Source organism: Nomascus leucogenys, chromosome 15, assembly GCF_006542625.1.
Source record: "Nomascus leucogenys isolate Asia chromosome 15, Asia_NLE_v1, whole genome shotgun sequence".
Taxonomy (NCBI): Eukaryota; Metazoa; Chordata; class Mammalia; order Primates; family Hylobatidae; genus Nomascus; species Nomascus leucogenys.
The window spans coordinates 94,623,702-94,643,203 of NC_044395.1; the positions used below are offsets into that span (position 1 = coordinate 94,623,702).

Genomic DNA, 19,502 nt, shown 5'->3' on the forward strand with positions numbered 1-19,502 from the left:
TGGCCAGGCTGGTCTCGAACTCCTGACCTCAAGTGATCCGCCTGCCTCAGCCTCCCAAAGTGCTGGAATTACAGGCATGAGTCACTGTGCCTGGCCGCAAATGCTTATTTTTTAAGGGATACATACTGAAGTATTTAGGGATAAATGTCATGATGTCTGGGATTTGCTTTAACCAAGTACAGCCAAGAAAGGGAGGCGAAGATAGCAAGAGTCAAAATGGAGCTAACAGTTCAATCTATGTGATGGATATACAGAGGTTATTACGTAAGCCTGTATACTTTTTCAATGTTTTTAGATTTTTATAATAAAAGCATTTAGCAACTAGGGCGTGGTGTCTCTGGCCTGCCTTCTGTAAGTTCACTATGCCTTAACGCTGTTTCTCCTTGAGTCTTTTGCATTTTTTCTTCTCTCTCCAAGATCTTTGCACTATCAGCTCCTTCTCTGTTCAAATGTCACCCTGTCACAGGGGTTTCCTCCCCCTTCATAGTCCTTCTCTCTCGTATGAGCCTAATTTTTGTTGTTCTTCAATACAGTTATCACTACGTGAAGTCATCCTACTTGTTTATTTATTAATTATTGTCTATTTCTTCCATGTAGAACAATCTCCATGAGAAGAGTGACCTAGTATAGCTTGCACAATCTTTCTCCAGGGCCAAATTAGCACCAGGTGTATGGAGGGCACTCAAATATTTGAATGAATAAACTGAACTTTCTTTCTTTTGAAAAGCCCTTACCAACACAAAGCAAAACAAATGACTACAAGCTAATGAGCACTTTACATCATCGTAAATTCCTTTTTTTTTTTTTTTTTGAGACAGAGTCTCACTCTGTTGCCCAGGCTGGAGTGCCATGGTATGATCTTGGTTCACTGCAACCTCTGCCTCCTGGCTTCAAACAATGCTGCCTCAGCCTCCCAAGTAGCTGGGATTACAGGTGCCCACCACCATACCCAGTTAGTTTTTGTATTTTTAGTAGAGACAGGGTTTCACCATGTTGGCCAGGCTGGTCTTGAACTCCTGACCTCAAGTGATCTGCCTGCCTCAGCCTCCCAAAGTGCTGGGATTACAGGCATGAGCCACCATGCCCAGCTACTTTATGTAAATTCTTATTTAGTCTTCACAACAGTCCTATGAGGACAGATATTATTGTGCTATAATTAAAATCCCAGGCTTACTTTAACACTCACACTAGTGGTAAATATCTGCCAGACAAGTTTCCAGCCCCTATTCCTGGGTCCATGATAGGCATCATCAATGGATTTCTGAATTCTTTCTTCTGAGCCTGAATTCACCACAGTGCTCCAGACACTGATGATTGATCAGGCTTGGTCCATGAGGTGACATCTACTTGTCATTCCCACAATAAGTCATGCTGTTAAAAAAACAGGTGCCAGTGAGACTGAGCTACCCCTCCAACAGTCCTTCCCAGGGTCCACTCCTGCCTCTTCAGGAAATGCAAAACCCAAGCCTACAAATAAACCTCAGCATTGGTCAGTAATGCTGCCAGACCACTGGATCAGCCTCCAGGAGGTTATTAAATAGCACAGCCCAGCTGCCAAAGCCTTCTGAGGCTTGGCATGCGAGTAGAGGCTCCCCTTTGGGGACTGCTGGCTGTCCCTGTTCAGTTACAGATCAGAATTTCCAGCTCTGCTACTTTTTAGCTTCCCCTACCTTTCTGCCAAGACAGCACAAAGAGGCACAAAGACACCAAAGCAGGAGTCAGGGGCCTATGTCCAGGCAGGCTCAGCCTCTACTGGAGTGCCCGTGGCAGACTGTATCACCTCCCTCCACCTCAGAGTCCACAGCTGAAAAGTGCACTGATTCGGTCACAGTTGGAGTGCTTTCCAGTTCTTTTTTTTGGTTTGTCCTTTTTTGTTGTTGATGTTGCCTAGGCTGGTCTCAAACTCCTGGCTTCAAGTAATCCTCTTGCCTTGGACCCCTCAAAGTGCTGGGATTACAGGTATGAGCCACCATACCTGGACACTTTCCAGTTTTAAGTTCAGATTCAAAGTCAAAGTTCTCAGAGCTCTGGTATTATGTGCATAATCCCTGGCACAAAGAAGGTATCCTATGAATACTTACAGGAGGATAGGAAAAATCACTGGTTTGGGAAAAAAGAGCCTCTTTAGCGGTCCATCAGTGGCCACTATCAGAGGAAGGTCTGAGTGTGGTGGAGAATAAATGCTCTCCGAGACAGAACCAGTGCTATACCTTCCAGTATGTGTTCTTTCCCCATGGAGGTCCTGTGATACTGCAGGATTAAAAATCGGTGTGCCCAAAGTTCTGCTATTTGCTGCCTACGTGACCTTAGGCAAGTTAAGCTCTCCGTTCCCTAGTTTCCTCACTTATAAGGTGCAGATAATCATAGCACCAACATCATAGCATTGTTGAAATAGCAATATACTACCTGTAAGAACCTAGAACAGTGCATGGCACATAGTAAGTGCTTAATGAAGTTAGCTATTACTATTCCTACTCTTACTACTGTATTGATCTATAGATTATGCAGCCCAGGAGAGGGGATTCTGCTGCCTGGTCAAATGCTGGATAGGCCGGGTGCAGTGACTCACGCCTGTAATCCCAGCACTTTGGGAGGTTGAGGCAGGCAGATCACTTGAGGCCAGGAGTTCGAGACCAGCCTGGCCAAAACAGCAAAACCTTGTCTCTACTGAAAATACAAAAATTAGCCAAGCATGGTGGCACACGCCCGTAATCCCAGCTACTTGGAAGGCTGAGGCAGGAGAGTCACTTGAACTCGGGAGGTGGAGGTTGCAGTAAGCTGAGATTGCACCACTGCACTCCAGCCTGGGCGACAGAGTGAGACGGTCTCGAAAAATAAAATAAAGTAAAATAAAATTAAAAAAAAAGAAAAAGCTGGATAAATGTTTACTAAATGAATGAATGAGTGAGGTAAAACCAACTCTTAATTCCTTCCAGGTCTTTCTCCTCTCTCTGTACTCTGATAGGCTAGCAGTCTCCTACAATGTTAGATTTTATACAAAGGGTAAAGGGATAGCGGTGAGCTTTCTATACATTCCACTTAAACATCTAGGAAAGTACCGATTCTAAGTTGACAACGGAAAATTAAGTATGTAGTTTTTAATCCTTAGACCACCTACCAAAAAAACCACAGAGATATAGTCAAAACACATAATAGACACATTAAAACAGAATACTAAAAAATGTTCTGGCCAGGTACAGTGGCTCACATTTGTAATCCCAACACTTTGGGGGGCCAAGGCAGTTGGATCACTTGAGGCCAAGAGTTCAAGACCAGCCTGCCCAATGTGGTGAGACCCCATCTCTACCAAAAATATTAGTACAAAAATTAGTTAGGTGTGGTGGCACATGCCTGTAGTCCCAGCTACCTGGGAGGCTGATGTACGAGAATCACTTGAATCTGGGAGGCAGAGGTTGCAGTGAGCCAAGATCATGCTACTGCATTCCAGCCTGGGCGTCAGAGGGAGACCCTGTCTCAAAAAAAAAAAAAAAAAAAAAAAAAAGTTTAAATAATCTAAAGGCAGGAAAGGGGAAAGGGAGGAGTAAAAAACAGAACAAACAGAAACAAATAATAAAATAACAGAAACTAGATCCAAATATATAAACAATTAGATTAAATGTAAATGTTCTAAACATACCAGTTAGGGCTGGGTGCATTGTCTCACGCCTATAATCCCAGCACTTTGGGAGGCCGAGGCAGGCAGATCATTTGAGGTCAGGAGTTCAAGATCAGCCTAGGCAACATGGTGAAAGCCTGTCTCTACTAAAAACACAAAAGTTATTTTGTATTTGGGCGTGGTGGTGGGTTCCTGTAATCCCAGCTACCCGGGAGGCTGACAGGAGAATCGCTTAAACCTGGGAGGTGGAGGTTGCAGTGAGCCAAGATTGCGCCACTACACTATGGCCTGGGCGACAGAGCGAGACTCCGTCTCAAAAATAAAATAAGAAAAATACATACCAGTTAGGAGATAATGGATTATGAGAACAGATAAACAACAAAACGTGACTATTTGCTGTATACAAGAAACTCACTTGGAATACGATATAGGCTAGTTAAAATTAAATATATGCATATAAACATTATGCAAACGTATCAAAAGAAAGCTGGAGTGGCTCTGATATCAGATAAAGTAGACTTCACAGCAAAGATTACTAAGGATAAAGAGGGCCATTGCAATCCTAGTTTTTATATAAAGCATCAAAGAAGATGATATTTCTAGTGGAAAGGAGTGGAAGCAATTCAGGAAGATCCTCTGAGTCCCACCCTAGGAATCCACCCCCCTAGCCACTTGAGGGCCCAGTAGCAGGGGAAATGTGGCCTGGCTCTCACTCCCAGGCCTCAGGCACATTTGGTTATCTTCACTCGCCCCAGTTCCTTTCTACTCTCAATTAGCTTTAGAAGGAAAGCAACCCCTAAAGTGACAGGAGTCAGGGACCTTGTTGGAAAAAGTCATCCTGAGCCCAGGATTACATACTCCTTCCTTGGAGTTAAAATGTCAACTCTATAGCGTTGTCCTATAAATGGGACTCTATATGCATGTTGTTAAGGATTTAAAAGAAAATTCCCGTATTTCCACTCTTCCCCCCTCTCCCAGATACATTTGTCCCAAAAGAAACTTACAGAGAAAAAAACTTTAGAAACCAAATGATCCTGCCTGGGAGAAAGAGTTCTGGATTATGTTTTCTGCTGCTATGACCTTGGCAGAATCTGGTTTAAACAATCCCCCAGCAGCCGCGTGTACACGGTTAGAATGCACTTTGTCTGCCGTCTCACTCCCAGACCCAACTCCTTGCTGGCTGCTTAACATTTCCAACCCTCATTCTGCCTGTACTCTGAAATGTGTCATCTAGCACAGTGTGTGAAAATATTGAGATTGAGGTGGCCTCATCAGCCCTAAGCAACTCTGACTCTGTCCAACTCCAGAATAAAGATTTGGTTTGTGCTTGGACTGGTCCTGCTGTCCAGGCTGGATTGGCAGTCAAAGTCAGAGAGATGGAGAGATCACGTGGGTCAGACAGGTTGGAAGGAGGCCCACTCAGTATCCCCCCTTCTGGAAAGACACTGGCCTCAGCATTCAGGCAATCTTCCTTCTTCCCAGGCTTCCAGTTTCAAGAGTGATGAAATCTGTTATCAAGGGAGTACTTGCTTTTTTGACTGTGAGAAATCCTGCAATGACAGTCTCTATCCACAGCATCGGAGTGAGGGATGCAGGCTTTGCAGCTGGAGAGAGCCTGGTGTGAGGCTGGCTTTGATGCTCACTTGCTTGGTGACTTGGGGCAGGCTGCTTAACCTCTCCAAGCCTCTGCTGCTTCCTCTGAAAATTGAGGAGAATAGTATCTGCCCTTCTACTGGTGTGATGAGGATTAAATGAGACAACGTATGCAAAATTCTTAGCACTGTATCTGAGCTAGTAACTGCTGAATAAACAGTTTCTGTTATTACTGCAACGGGATCATTCATTCCTCCAGAGCAGAAACCACCTTTTTGTTCTCCATGATACCTCTAGAGATGCCGGCCACAGGGCAGGCATTCAAGGAACCCTTATTGGCTCTCAACATTCACACTATCTGGACCTAGTCAGTTGTAGGTACTTCAAAAGGAACGTTTTATAACACCCCTCCTTGTCTGGTTTAGTTCTGAAATGGAAAGCAAATTGGCCCCTTAGCCATCCAGAATCCTGAAAACACGTGGCGTCTCATATGGTCACACCTTCTATTTGCATCTGCAGCTGATTAAAAGCAAAAATCTATGAGATGAACTTTTCAATAATAATTTTCAACACTCGGTTTAGACCAGTCTAACTAAAACTTCAAGTATGTCAAGGTAGCACTGGGTCAGAGATAGACTAGAAGAGAAGTAACATTTTAATTCATCTGGCACAATTTAAGATCCCATTAAGACAGAAGTAAACCCAGCCTGCAAGCTATTCAGCACCTAAATGGCTCATTCCTTCAAACCTGTAATCTGAATATTTAAGACACACTCTAAAGAAGTGCTTCTCTTTCAGAGAGGAAAGGTTCCATTAGAACAAATAAACACTGAAGTCAGTGAATATAACAAATAATTGCTCTAACAGCAGCAACCAAAAGATACTCTCACTAATGGTCTGTTGAAACTCTTCAAATAAAGAAGTTACCCTTGCCCTCCTTAATGTGGTGATGTGTTTCTCTAGAAGACTGGTTTTTCCATTCCACTTTTCCTTCCAGATCCATCTCCCATCTCACTTCTCACTCCACCCCCCTGCCCAGATCACCCAGCATCTTGTCTCCACAGCATCCAATTTTCCTCTTCTATCCACAGCCCACCTACAGTTCTCAGGCCATGAGGGCTCCCAACCTTCCCTCTCAGCATGGGGTGGAGCATGTGGCTATGGACTACAATGACTGGTTCAATGATGGGGCACATGACCTAGGCCAGGCCCATCAGAGCCAATGAGACTCAAGTCCAGAATCTTTGAGCTATCACAAGAAGCCAACTGGTCCCCTTATCCTACTCAGCTTCAAAGCTGAGGCTGCTGCAGCTAGTTTACAACCACAGGAGAAAGGCTGCCAGATAATGGAGCCAACCCAGGAGCAGAATCCAGAAGCAAGAGTAAGCAAAAGAAACAGGGTCCCAAAGGTACCAGTGAACCCCTGAGTCAAAGTGTACCTGAAGTCAATCCTACTTTGGGACTTTTGAACAAGCCAGTAAATTCAACTGTGTCTGTAGCCTGCAAAGAGTCCTGACACAGAAATGGTAAACAGAAGTGTACTTAGAAGCAAATTTATGGTTTCTTAGCTTTAAATTACTTAGGAAATGAGAATGATGCACTGGATTCCCAGAACTCCTTCCCATCTCTGTGCCCAAGTATGAGTCCAGGACTGGCTATTTCTGACCAAGTGGTTGCTGGCTGGGAAGTGCCAGGGACTTCACTTGGGGAATACTGCTTAGATAAACAGGTCTTGGGTAATGACAAAGCACTGATCTCAGGACTCCTGACTTCCAGTCCCTGCTGGGTCACTCCTTGGCCATGGGGCCTCAAGTAAACCCTTCTGCACTTCATTTTCTTCTATAGGAAAACAAAGCCCTCTGCCTCTAACACAGGGAAAATAGGAGCCAGCACTGCCTGGTATTTTGGGCTTTGAGTTGGGTAGACCTAGGTTCAAATCCCTAGTCTATCCTAGATCCAAGATTAGGATTTGGGTCAAGAGGCCCAATTTCTCTGACTCTCAGTTTCCTTCTCTGTAAAATGGGAACAAATCAGAGTATTGTTGCACAGAGTTATTTTAAGAATTAAATAAGGTAAAGTTTATAAATTGTTTAGCAAGGTGCCTGATATATAGAAAGACACAATAAATGGTAGCTATAATAGCTGTGAGATCAAATGAGAAAGAATGTGAAAGTGCTTTGTAAAAACCATGAGAGACTGTACCTATATTAGGGATTACTGTCATCACCTCTCATTCCTAAACTGGCCATGGTTATAACATCTTAGTGTGGGGTAAAGACAATAAACTTATGAAATAAATTCAATTGATAAATTATACCCAATCCAGCAGAGAGATAGTTGTCAATGAGGCATAGGGGTGCAAACCCCATGCTATAACTGTCATTTCATCGACAGTTTAGCACACTCCCAAGAAATATATTAGGGTAGTTCATGGAAAATGCTATCAATAGTGACCTGTTAAATGTTCCTCTGGAGGCCTGAACTATTCCCAAGCTATGTGCATGCAGTCAGATCCCTTTGGAACTTTTCCAGAGCTACATCTGCAAAAGTACAAGTAAGATCCCCTTCCTGATTTTCCAACTTCATTTCACAACTTCACGGGCAGGATGCAAATCTGCTTCTTTATGAATGAGAAATTTCAGTTGCTGAGTTTGGCAGCAGAGATTTCCAAGAAATCCAGCCTTCCAGTGGACCCCCTCCTATGTTCCACCAGCACATCCCATAAAACGAGGGAGTTCTGGGTTTCAAATGGGCTGCCTGCAGGAAAGAGACAGCTGTGGTAAAACCAAAAAGATATTCCTTCCAGGTGTTGAAGAATAAAGTCTTCCTGATTGAAGGGACTTTGGCTCCTTTTTAGTTTGGAGGCATTTTAAAAAGCATACACGACAAGCCTAAGAAGTGCTTACCACAAGCATATGAAGGGTCACTTCAACTCATGTAAGTATTGCTTAACGTGGAAAAAACTAAAGCTTGAAAAATCAGGACCATAAAATGCAAGGAGTAAGGAGTTGTGGAAAAACAACCCCATCTGAGGTTGCAAAACTCCTTCAGGAAAATAGATACACTGTTCTCTTACTCTCTTTTCTAACTGTAGCCTATATACCAGCCATGTGTATTTTGGACTCCTTCCCATCCTACCATGATTTCCTGTCTAAGTCTGGGTCCCATGGTAACTGGAGCAATTTGGCATGCTGGCCCCATACACCATGACTGGCCACGTGAGGGATGCCAAGTGGGTATCTCTTCCATAACAAACATCTCTCTCTTCTGGCTCTGTAATGAGGTTACTCTCTTACTCATAAACTCTTACTAATAAAGTCTTCAGTTGATAAATAAATCTTCCCATCCAGCCTCTTTCACTCACTCGGAAGGAAATGATAATCTTTTGCAGAGACAGAAGATCTATGTATTCAAGATTACATTGCATGGGGTAGAAGGGTTGCAAGACTACGGGAAGAAGAAAACTTAAAAGCCCCAGCTTTGCCGCTAGCAAAAGTGTTAAGTAGTTCAGTAAAAGCCAAACCTCATTTATGGAGTGAGCAGAAGTTATCCTTGGAAATGTATTTCCTGGTGAGAGTCCCAAGGATATGGTGACATGAGTCACAGGTTTTACAAGCCTGAGGGCTAACTTCTATTTATCTTTCAGATCTCAACACAAATGACCACCTCTGGGACTGTGACAACTCCATGCCCCCAATCTGATTTTGTGGCCATGGTCTTCTCAGTATAGTATGCAATAGCCTGTATTACAACTGCCTGTTTGATTTGTGCTCTCTGACCCAGAGCTCCTGAAGGGCAGGACTGTAACTTTTCACCTCTATTCTGATGCAGCACTTCACGTAAAGGAGGCATCTGTAAATGCATGTGATGTGGCTGTAGGCAGACCTAGCTCTAGATCACATCACAAATTTGGAGCATTCACCCTCTAACCTGTCCCAGCCTCCTGCATCTTCACTGCCACCTACCCACTGCACAGTTCTCCCTTCTCCTCCGTGAAGACCTACCTTAAGGAAAGGCTACGCTATTAATCATTCAGACTAAGGTCAAATGGAATCCTACATGCAAAATTATTCCCTCCGAAAATGTAACCCCCACACTCACACTCAGGGTATTATGCACCCATCCACCCTTGACCTAAGGGAATTAAGTTATAATTGAATAATTTTAGCCAATCACAGGGGTAGATATTTTGGTTAGGTTTTTTGAGGAGGAGCTAGAAAAACTGGCTCCTCTGCTGCTTTTGAAAGCACACAGTGACCCACTCCCGGCCCTCAGCAAACCCAGTATCCAGGGACCCCCCCACCCCCAGACCAGGGGAGTTGGTCCAGCCTAGCCCGCTGTCCAGCAATGCCTCTGTTGATTTTGCTAATACAGCAAACAGACCCTCTTTGAAAAAGAGGCAAAGGCAGCAGAACTCTGCTTTCCTGCCCATTTCCTCTGCCTTATTAAGCAAGAAGAACGGGTTTCAGTCAAAAAAAAAAAAAAAAAAATCCTGAAAGCCACTGATGGAACAGTCTCTGAAGTGCGTTCAGGGAGTCACAGGACACGGAAGGAAATGGAGGGCACAGGAACATGAATTATGGTGAGCACTGGGGAAATGCCTGCTTTGTCTGGGTGAGACACAGGCAAAGACTTTGAGGTCAACAATGGCCATTCATAAACAAACAGCTTTACCTTATTAAGCATTAAGGGTTTTACAAATATTTCTCGAATGATTTTACATGTGTTGTCTCAGTTGATTCTCCTAATTCAACCCTATAGCACAAGTACTATCACTTTAAAAAATAAACTGAGGCTCAGAAAGGTTTAATAATTTACCTACCCCCAGAAGTTCAAGAACAGGTTAAAGTAATTGAAGGTGGCAGGAGTCAGAATAATAGTTATGTGGGGTAGACACTAACAAGGAATGGCCATGAGGGTGTCTCCTAGGCAGGAGTGTTTTAAATCTTGATCTTGACCTGGGTAAGTTACATAGGGGCATGTCTGGGTAAAAATTCATCAAGCTGTGCATTTAAGACTCCGGACTTTATGCATCCCAATCTATACTAAAGGAGAAACAAAACAAAACAAATAAATAAGAAAAACAAACAAACAAAATTCCCAAAAACTAAAAATAAAATAAAGGAAAAACAGGCTGGGTATGGTGGCTCAAGCCTGTAATTCCAGCACTTTGGGAGGCCAAGGTGGGCAGATCACTTGAGGTTAGGAGTTCAAGACCAGCCTGGCCAACATGGCAAAATCCTGTCTCTACTTAAAATAAATTAGCTGGGCACCGTGGCGCTCACCTGTAATCCCAGCTACTCGGGAGGCTGAGGCAGGAAAATCGCTTGAATCCGGGAGGCAGAGGTTGCAGTGAGCCGAGATCGTGCCACTGCACTCCAGCCTGGGCGACAAGAGTGAGACTGTCTCAAAAAATAAAATATAATAAAATAATAAAATAAAGGAAAAACAGGTAATGCCTCCACCTCAAATCACAGAGTGAAGATCCCAAAATTGAACCCAGGTCTCCCCAATTCCAAAACGTATGCTCTTGTCTCCTCTACTTTGTCAAATTCAGGAGACAGAGGCAGGACATGAGGATACGTTATACCTGGATGCCGGGATCTGCAAGCACATGACTGAGGTGTCTCAGACATCTCGGTGCTTCCCCTTTCCACTAAGAAAAGGGAGCCACAGGTGAAGAAAGAAAAAAAAAAGCCACAGGCAAAAGTCATGATGCTGAGTGGTGACGATGGAAACAGAAAGGTCTAAACTCACACCAAGGCAAACACCATCAGATCCAACCCAAACGTTTCCTTCTCTTGGAAGGAAAATCTCCTGGCTAACATGAATGCTCCTAAGGTGACTCTAATGAAAGCCTTTACATCTGGCACAGCAAGGACAAAAACAACCCTGTCTTTGTTCAACTATTTTAGACACATACGGGAGCTTATGCCTAAGACCTGCCCCAACCTAAGAATCCAGGCAACTTAAATATCCCTACTGTTCTGTGTTCTCCATGTGAAAGCCACTGTGGCTGGAGGAGAAAAAACTCACTTCTCAGAGCATTTTGCACAGATGAGAGGCAATCAGAAAGGGTATGAATGGTGGCCTGTGGCATGGTTCAGGTGGTCCATGGGATAATAAATAGCTACCACCTATTGAGAACCCACTAATTTTTTAACCTCAGGTGCACAAATTGGATTTATCATAATCCTTGGTTCATGACCATTTTTAATTAGTTATAATGTGAACTCAGCTCCCAAACAAAAGCTAGAGCCTTGGCAACCATCTACATGCATCTAAACCATATGACCCTCCCTCCCCTAATCCTTCCCTTCCCCTCTTCCCATGAGGCATAACCATCAACCGTGTTTCCCATCCCCTCACTTTCTCTCTTATATGGTATTTACTGTGCCTGTAATGTACTCCTTCAGCATATCTTAATATTTGGGTTTTTTTTTCGTAACCAAATGTGTGATTTATTTTTGGAAGAAAGTAATTAAAACTGAGGCCTTTTTCCAATAAAGGGGAGAAATAACAATAACAGATAATACCCTAGTTACAAGCTAATTACCACATCCTATACAACGTGGATGTGCTCAACATGTATTCAATGATATGAATAATGAACATTTGCAATTTTAAAATCCCATATCACTTGCCAATGTTGTAAATTCATAAATGCTGAAATAAATACTTAGAAATAAGTATATTCTAAAAACTTTAGACTGACAGTGTTTACAGATCAACCCAAATATTACATACAAATAATACAGCAAATGAATGGACATTTCTGCTAATTTTCCACTTAATTTTTTCATAATATGGCTGTCTGGTATTGCATTAGTGAAGACGCTTCCTAACAACTACATGGGTACCCCAGAGACCATGACGAATCACTTTACAGCATCCAAGGTCATCAACAGAGAATCCTAAATGTCGGTAGCATTCATCAGTTTCAAAAAGAGTATTGTTTGTATATGGTCCAAAAAATGCCAAACCAGATGATGGGTCAGTAAAGTCAGCCCAATATCCCTCAGCTCAAAGAGCACAGCAAATTTCCTTAGCACCGTTGATGAACTTTTCTAAGCGCACTTCTCTTTCAGTTTCTACTTCTTCACTCTAAACAGTCATGTCATTCTTAGTTTTCTGTGTTACAGTCAGAATGATTAGTTTGCTATTAGCTACTTCTGGAAAGAGTGATTCAAAATCTTTTCGCCACAATTCTGGACACGTTTGTATTGCACACTCCACTCTGGCACTTTCAAAGTTAAGTTTCTGCACTGTTAATTTCTTGTTCAACAGGTGCATCATTACTCTGAAATTCATTCACATATTGTGTCATCACAAACTCGTGTCTTTCACTTGATAAAGTTTCTGCTAGAACATCAGGCAAAGTTTTATAAACAAGGATTTTCTTCTGTGAAGCAGTCCCATTGAGGTAACCATCAAAACCTATGTTCCCAGGAAGCTGGAACCTCAGATCTTGAGGTCCAAATGGTCCCATAGTTTCATCAGGCCACACTGTTTGAGAGCATATATCTGGAGGTAGAGTGGCCACATGAGACTCACCCAAACCTGACAATCCTGCGGTTGAAAAGGCTTTGGGATTGCCAACGTTTTAACTAAAGAGCAAAATCCTGGAAGATAGGAAAGCAGTCTGGCTCTGTTACAAAGCATATTGGCCGACTCTACCAGAGGGGACAGTTCACTAAATAGCTTTCCTTTGGTAAAGTTATTCCAGTCACCACCACTGTCTCCAGCTGTCCCAAAACCTGACTGTTCTGCCATCCAATATTTGTTTTTAACTTTCTCTACATTGTGTCATGCTGTATGTAATCTTTTGAACTTATTTTTTTCACTTACTACTAAAGCTTATTCAACTCATTTTTCCTCCTGTTCATTCAATGTCAGCTGAGCCCATGCACCTTCTGAGAAGCATTGTTTACACTTTTGCATTTCACATTTACAACACCATAAGGCAGGTACTACTATCATTCCAAGTTTATAGATTAAAAAACAAATAGGTTGAGGTACTTGCCCAGCATCACATTAAAAAAGCAGCCAGGCCAGGCACAGCATTTTGGGAGGCTGAGGCAGGAAGACTGCTGGAGGCCACAAGTTTGAGACTAGCCTGGCCAACATAGTGAGATCTTATCTCTATAAAAAATTTTAAAAAATGATCTGGGCGTGGTGAATTGTGCCTGTAGTCCCAGCTATTTGGGAGGATGAGGTAGAAAGATCACTTGAGCCCAGGAGTTTGAGGTTGTAATGAGCCATGATCGTACCACTACACTCCAGCCTAGGTGACAGAGGGAGGCCCTATCTCAAACAAAACAAACAAACAAACAAACAAACAAAAGCAGCTTACCTGCAGTTAGACCCGGGTTTGTTTCCAAAGCCCTTATTTCCCGACTGTAAGACTCAGGGTTAATGCTTGCGTATGGGTGGGCTCCCTCACCATGCCAAAGGAAGGGTGGCCAAAGATAACCCCCAAACCGGTAGTCATCATCACCATCATCATGACTAACATACCGGAGACTCACACGCCAGGTCCTGTTCCAAGCATTTTACGAGGTGTAGTTCATTTAATCTTGTCCACAACTATCGTATGAGGGAAACAGGATTATCCCTATCTTACAGACAAGTAAACTGAGGCACCAAGATATGAAGTAATTTGTCAAAGAAGAAGTGGATCCAAGATTTGAACCCAGGCAGTCCAGCTTCATACCCACACCGTCAATCACAAGGCCCTACTGCTTCTCAGTTGACCGAGGAGGACAACCACCTAAGTGTAAGTGAGTGGATTCGGATGAATGCTGGCTAAGAGGAGGCCTGTGCTGGGCTTGCACCTAGGTGGAAACTGCAGCACTTCTGGAACCTGGCTTATTTGTTGAGGAAGGCCCCGATTCTGGGCCTCTGTCTGGGGAGAAGAGTTGCACGCAGGGGCTGTGTAGGGAAGGAGGCAGGGGTTAAGGAGGAGGAACAGCAGACCATAACACAGACAGCCTTAGGATGGGCACAGCTGACTGGCTGCTGGTCTCAGCCTGGGGAAATAACAAGGTTCTCAAAACCAGGACTGGAAGGGCCAAAGGGCAGTACCTTGAGGAAAGATGGCACAAGCAGCTTTCTCAAAAAATTCTGACACTGTACTTATAATGCAGGATTCTTATTCGACCCAATAGCCTAATACTTTTGATTAAAACTTTCAGCATGGAAAACGTGGGCTTTGAAGTCTGACAGTACTAATCTCAAACGCTGGCTCTGCTACTGGTGTGTATGTGTGACCTCGAGCAAGTCATTTCAACTATCTCAAGGCCTCAGTTTCCTCATTTGTAAAATGAAGATAAATAATGTGACCTACAGCTCATAGGCTGTAGTGAGGATTCCACAAGATACTGCATGCAAATCACTAGTGTCCTGCTCACCTCATAGTAGGCATTGGGCAAATATCAACCTATATTTTTATCACCACCAACTCATCACATTTGGTTGGAAAGATTAAACGAGATAGCATCCAATAAACATTGGTTATCTTTCTAACACCTCTCCCCACCTCCCCCTACTCAAATCACCCTAACCATTGATCTCCACCTTACCACCCACAGAGAAGACCCTCAAAGACCAGCCTGCTATCTGCCTGGCCTTTCCCAAACTGTACATCCTCAAGAGGGTCCTTTGTCCCATACATACTCTGAGAGGAGCACAGAATAAAATCCACCCCCAGTGATGTAGATGGAATTCACAAACCTGCCTGTTTATCTAGAATCGCCACAAGAGTTGCTTTAAAAATACAGATGTCAGCCAGGCACAGTGGCTCACACCTGTAATTCCAGCACTTTGGGAGGATGAGAAGGGTGGATCACCTGAGGTCAGGAGTTCAAGACCAGCCTGGTCAACATGGTGAAACCCTGTCTCCATGAAAAGTACAAAAATTAGCTGGGTGTGGTGGCGCATGCCTGTAATCCCAGTTACTCAGGAGGCTGAGGCAGGAGAATTGCTTGAACTCAGGAGGTGGAGGTTGCAGTGAGCTGAGACTGCACCACTGCACTCCAGTCTGGGCGACAGAGTGAGACTACTTCTCAAGAAAGAAAAAAAAAATTACAGATGTTCTGGCCGGGAATGGCGGCTCACGCCTGTAATCCTGGCACTTTGGGAGGCCGAGGCGGGTGGATCACTTGAGGTCGAGAGTTTCAGACCAGCCTGGCCAACATGGTAAAACCCCATCTCTACTAAAAATTTAAAAAAAAAAAAAAAATTAGCTGGGCATGGTGGTGTGCACCTGTAGTCCCAGCTATTTGGGAGGCTGAGGTGGGAGAATCACTTGAACAGGGGCAGGGCTTGCAGTGAGCTGAAATCGCACCACTATACTCCAGCCTGGGTGACAGAGGGAGACTTCCTCTCAAAACAAAACAAAAAAACAGATGTCTTAGCCCCACTTTTACAGGTTTTCACTTAATAGATTCAGGGTGGGTTCCAGAATACGAATCTTATTTTAAAAACTTATTTATTACTATTACTTTTATAGAGACAGGGTCTCATCAGCCTTGGAGGAGAAAAGCAGAACCCAAGCCTAGGAATATCAACAGTAGGAACAGCGGCAGTGATGGTAGCAAGAGCACTCCCTAAAGCCTCTTCCATCGTCTTGAAATCAGCAACAGTATCTGCCTCTGCAGGATACTGTGTGGCTCAAAGGAGAAAATGCAGGTAAAACACTGTAACACATCTAAGTTCTTACTGTGTGCCAAGCCTTATGTTAACTGTTTTATATACATTTTGCTATTTTGTTTAAATAGTCACATCATCTCTGGGAGGTATTTTTTAAAACACCATTTCTCACTATGTTGACCAGGCTGGTCTCGAATGCCTGGCCACAAGTGATCCTCCCACCTAGGCCTCCCAAAGAGCTAGGATTACAGGTGTGAGCCCCTGCACCCAGTCCAGAACATCAATTTTTAAAGTGCTTCAAGATGTTTCTGCAACCAGCCAGCTCCGGCAATGAGTGACTTAAGGGAAAGGGGAAGAAATATGTGGGCTCATGCTACAGGTCACCACACCCCACTCCACACCACATCCTTCTGAGGCCTGAGGGGCTGTGGGGACAATGAAGGCGACCACAGCACAGATAACAAACAAAGCAACTATTTGGCAAGAAGAGTCCGAGTTACCCATTAACTATGAGTGATCTGTCAGTGCCAGAGAAGCCTCACAAAAGATGATGGTGTGGTCTGCCTGGGAGGGCCCTCAGTGAGGACCCAGTTACACCAATGGCAACACAATCATGCAATATCCTGGCCTTGTGTCCTTCCTGTTTTCTCTCTGAGATTGGTGCCTCCCTGAGTAGAACCATCCCTGGAAAGTAGGGATATCATCATTTCTTGGTACCATTTGGATTCCCCCAGTTTAAACTCCTCTCTTGTAACAATGGTGATGAAAATTACTGGATTCCCTACATACGGTTCCAAGTTATTTGGATTTCATCACTAGTGGCAGATTTAGCACATTCTGGATGTTGGCAAATGAGTGGCAATTGCATAAATACATGAGCACTTCACACCACAAATTAATCCTATAGAAATAATCCAGCTCTGATTACACTGTTTGACTGGGTGGTGCTTGTTATATAGCTGGAACCAGCAGGAAGGCGGCAGGCTGGTCACCATGTGGGGTACCAAAATGACAACTGCACAGTCATGCTTTATGATAACTGCACAGTCATGCTTTTTAGCCCCACCAGCCTCAAAAAAAGAAAGAAAGAAAGAAAAAACGACAGGAAGGAAGGGAAGGGAAGAAGGAAGAATAAAAGACCACATAGAGTCCATAATATGCAAGTTTAACTTAGACACTCACTTTACACACTAAACCCTTTCTGGGTCGCTTTTTCTGACTAGACAGATAATACACTCTCAAGGAGAAAATGCGAACAGTACATGAAAAAATAGTGCATCAGATGCATTGCTGGAAAGCAACAATGATGAAGACGGCAACAGTAGCTCATACCTGGTGGCTGCTACCTGCCATGTGTTGGGCTAAATGCTTTACTTAGCATCATCCCATTTAATTTGCACAACCAGCCTGCCAGGTATAGTTTTAGTATAATCTCTATTTTGCAGATGAGAAGATTGAGGTATTGCAAAGTTAAATAATTAGCTATATGATCTAGCCAAGTGAGTGGGGGAGTCAAGGTGCGAACCCAGGACCCAGGTGTGACCAAATATCTTCTCAGAAGGATCCTTTCTACAGCTCAAGAGAGGACTCTTTTGGTCCTACTCTTCTCAAAGATACTCCTCCCAAAGCCACTCTCAGCTAAGATCTCACTGAAGGCTCTGTTAGACTCAGCCAAAGGACCACAGGTCATGTGAAGCACTAAAAACTTTAACCTCAAGTTCCAAGGAGCTCCAGATCCTGGCAGTAGCTGCCCTGGTGGCAGCTCTCCAGGTAGATACCAATAGGCCAGCTTTAGGCAAACACCTCTGAAAGAGGTGGAAGAAACAGTCTCTGAATGAAAGCTACGAAGAGCTCCTAGTTCAAACAAACAAACATCCTCTGATTTATGACAAGAAGCCAATCAACAAGCTCAGTAGGAAAGATGAGCCTTAGAGGAAAAAGCAGAACCCAAGCCTAGGAATATCAACAGTAGGAACAGTGGCAGTGATGGTAGCAATAGCACTCCCTAAAGCCCCTTCCATTATCTTGAAATCAGCAACAGTATCTACCTCTGCAGGATACTGTGTGGCTCAAAGAAGAAAATGCAGGTAAAACACTGTAACACATCGAAGTTCTTACTATGTGCCAAGCCTTATGCTAACTGTTTTATATACATTTTGTTATTTTGTTTAAATAGTCACATCATCCCTGGGAGGTATTTTTTAAAACACCATTTCGCTGACAAGGAAACAACTTGAGAGGGGCTAAGTGACTTGCCGGAGGCCACGCAGCTTGGAAATCATAAAACCCGACCTTGTGTCAAGGGTCCAGAGGTTAGAGCCACAAGAATCAATGGCCTTAATCTCCACTTCCATGAATCTTCTTGTTTCTGCAAACAGAGGGCTTCTGAGAAGCTGGGGAATGGTTAAAATTTTTAGACCTGTGAAAACCCAGAAAGCTGGCCCCAAGTGACCCACCACTGACCCACTCTAATGGCTGCGTTGTTGCACAGAACTGTCTGCGATGATGGAAATGTTCTATATCTGCATTGTCCAATATGGTAGCCACTAGCCACATATGATAAGGGAGCACAAGAAATGTGACTTGCATGACTGAGGAAATGATTTTTTTTTAACCTTATCGAATTTTAATACATTTAAATATACACCTGTGGCAAGTGGCCGCCGTATTGAACAGAGCAGCTCTGTGGCTCCTCTGACTCACAGCTTGCCAGGTCTCCTGGGCACCACAAGATGAAAGTTCTACAAAAACTCATGACTTCCCAGGCCAGGCCTCAGCGTGAACGGAAAAATAAAACAAATTTTACTTACTCCCAAGCAAATGCCATTGCTCTGATCTTGGAACGTTTTCAGCTGGAAGAGAGAAATGGCCATTTCCAAAACGAATGACCTCTCCCCATTTTCCTCCCTTTTAAAGGAAAAAGATTAAACGTGTAAAGCGTCCCCCATTAAATTACTTAGGAAAGGTTGCCACATTTTCTGGTGACAAATGCCTTTGGCTTATGATGACACAAGGACTCAAACATGGTAGAAAGGAAAAGCCAGATGGGTAAACAAGAAGAGGTCCCACACTCTCCAAGGTATCATAAATCAAGGAAATAGACTCAAGGAGCTAACAGCTTCCAAACATTCTTCCTCTTGAGCTATTTTAAGCAACCAATACACACAACCTTTCAGAGGCAATTTCATTCACACTAACAGAAGAGAAGCAATGTGCTTCATAGGGTATTATCTTTAAACACGCAGAGAAACAAATACCTACCCCACAGTTCTCAGGCGTGCTGGCTGGCCACCCCACTGGGCAATGTTACTATTTTCAGGCCCCCAATGGCTCAGTTGTTGAGATGCAGTGAGGGATGCTTTGGCCTTGCTTCAGTTCCTCTTGTCCTCTTGGGCCAACCCATTCATTTCTTTGCTCAGGAAATCACTGCATGTGCTTCGTCCCCACCCAGGCCACTCCTGAGAACAGGAGGCCACAGGGCAAATGAGGACTTCAGAGCTCAAAGAGCCTGGCTGTGTCATTGACTAGCTATGTCACCTGAACTTCTCTGAGCTTGTTTTTTCAGCAGCAAAATGGGAGTAAGAGTATATATGATGGTAAGAATCACATGATATAATACATGTGAAGCACATGGGCCGGGGTC

The 19,502-nt window shown here is 43.7% G+C and overlaps 1 protein-coding gene and 1 pseudogene across 1 annotated transcript in view; both read right to left on the minus strand.

The window, feature by feature from the left end:
- ABTB2 (ankyrin repeat and BTB domain containing 2) overlaps positions 1-19,502 on the minus strand; it is a 208,200-nt gene that overhangs the window by 173,396 nt on the left and 15,302 nt on the right. The gene's annotated exons all lie outside the window — the stretch shown is intronic.
- On the minus strand, positions 7,848-12,982 carry LOC115838643 (annotated as a pseudogene).